General features: G+C 35.4%; 1 long non-coding RNA gene across 1 annotated transcript; it reads left to right on the top strand.

Annotated features, from left to right (window-relative positions):
• The first annotated feature begins 6 nt into the window (after positions 1-6).
• LOC116851858 lies at positions 7-1,443 on the top strand. Its single transcript, XR_004379663.1, has 4 exons — positions 7-277; positions 357-513; positions 638-933; positions 1,085-1,443. It is a non-coding gene; the product is annotated as an uncharacterized LOC116851858 (long non-coding RNA).
• Positions 1,444-2,403: the final 960 nt, after the last annotated feature.

A 2,403-nucleotide genomic window follows, 5' to 3' on the forward strand; every position in this document is an offset into this window, starting at 1 on the left:
AAAAAAAAAAAAAAAAAAACCGACGATGGACAAATGTGTAGAAGGAAGTTTAATTTCTCTCTTAGATTAATTGGTGAAATAATATTTGATCAATGTAAACATATATCGTTTGGTTCACAGGCTTGATAATATGCCCTTCGAGAGAATTGGCTAAACAAACTTACAACATACTTCAACACTACACCAATAGCTTACAGCAAGCAGACTGTCCGAAGATCCGTAGCTGCTTGGCTATTGGAAGTATACCGGTTTCAGAGTCATTAGCGATAATTAACAAGTTAGTATTAGTATAGTCTACGAACTATTCAGAGCACTTCATATAATAATTTGTAACTTATGCTCTATATAATTTACAGAGGAATACACATAATGGTGGCGACGCCAGGGCGACTGATGGACATGTTGCATAAGAAGATGATCATCTTGAGTGTGTATCGTTACATTTGCGACGAAGCGGATCGTATGATAGACATAGGCTTTGAGGAGGACGTGCAAACGATATTTTCATTTAGAGTAATTATACCTTGCAACCTTGTACCTTGGGTACCCCCTTGTACCCCCGTCGCGAATTTCACGCAAAAAAACGTCACTATTATTAAGATAATATACATTATTCAATATTTGTTTCTTATTATAGGGTCAAAGGTAGACACAATTGTTCTCTGCTACCATGCCGAAAAGGATTCAGAAATTCGCCCGTTCGGCGTTGGTGAAGCGTGTAACGATAAACCTCGGACGTGCCGGCGCCGTTTCGATGAACATGATACAGGAAATTGAATAAACAAGAGGCAAAAATTGTCTACCTCCTTGAATGCCTTTAAAAAACTGCACCACCAGTGCTAATATTCGCGGAGAAGAAACGCGACGTGGATGCTATGCACAAATATCTGCTGATAAAAGGAGTGGAAGCTGTTGCAATATATGGAGGCATCGGTACGTTTATTTCAAAACATTAGGACTGCTAATAAATTATATTAGCATTACGGAGTTAAAACATCATATAGATAAATTAAATCTGTAGTATTGAATTTATTTTGTCATTTATTCTATTATGTGCAATACTTACAAACATTGTCACTTACAGATCAGGAGGAAAGATGGTGTTCCGTCTAAACGTTTCACGCAGCTCGGAAAAATGTTTTGGTTACGATGGATGTTTCGTCCAAAGATCTCGATTTTGCTGATGTGAAACACGTAATTAATTACGATATGTCGGATGATGTGGAGAATTACGACAATATTATCGTGATCTATCGTACAATTTAGATTATCGTATTAGAAGAATTCAATGTATTGTATCTCTCTTAATATAGTTCATCCTCGATTTCATCGAAGATATGCGCTCGCGAAAATGAGCAAGCATATCGCGTTATTATACTAAAAAATCTGTATATATGTTTTATATTTGTACAAAATAAAATTTATATTGTCTACTCACAAATACCAATTTTAACTTATTTTAACGTATAACAATTCCAACCTAACCTAATCTAACGACCGAGGTTATATACGCCATGCGCGCCATTTAAAGCGATCAGCTGATTTAGTGCAACTGTTGTTGCCAATTTGCTGCCAATTTGCGCTCTACTGTTGAGTTCAAGACGCTGCTCCGGTGTTGCCGCCAACTTACTGCCAACCTATGCGCGCAACGTTTGCGCGCTGTTTGCTGCAAATTTGCATCAAACTCTTGACGTCAACGTTTGCCGCGTATTTTACCGCAGTTTGACACCAACATTTGATATAACAAATGTTGCTTCAAATTTGGTGCCTATTTGCGACCAACAGTTGAGATCAAGCTTTACTCGAAAGTTGATCGCGCAGGCTTGGCTATCGGGGATACAACCAAGATTACGATATTACAATGAATATAATGCGAGTTTACATGAAAATAAATCGAAAATTAAAGTATTTGTTTTGAAGAAAATTAGACTTTAATGAATAAAGAATTTAAAGAATAGAAAAAATAAAATAAAGATAATAGAAGAAATAAAAATATTTCTTAGAATTATGTTTCATATTTTATGTTTGTCTTGGTCCATATATATATATAACATATACTATTTGTAGAAATTTATGTATTAATATAAAAATAATATTAGGTCCCACAAATAAAACTATAAACGAGAAATATACAGGGTGAGTCATTTTAGTCTATGGATCCGAATATCTTCCAAATTACGGTATCTACAAAAAAATGGTTTAGATAAAAGTTGACCAGGACAGAGGGGATCATTCAATTGTACCATTGGTTTTGACCTTGAGGTCAATTTTGAAGGTTACTTCAAGGTCACGATGGTTTTTTCTAATGGGACACCCTATTTTTGACTGCGGATTTCGAAAGAGCGGAAAATTTTACATCAAACTTGTCTTATGAAAAAATTGTTTTTGCGACCTTGGAAAGGT

Source organism: Odontomachus brunneus, unplaced genomic scaffold (assembly GCF_010583005.1).
Source record: "Odontomachus brunneus isolate Ranch 3 - 2012 unplaced genomic scaffold, Obru_v1 Obru_scaffold_194, whole genome shotgun sequence".
Taxonomy (NCBI): Eukaryota; Metazoa; Arthropoda; class Insecta; order Hymenoptera; family Formicidae; genus Odontomachus; species Odontomachus brunneus.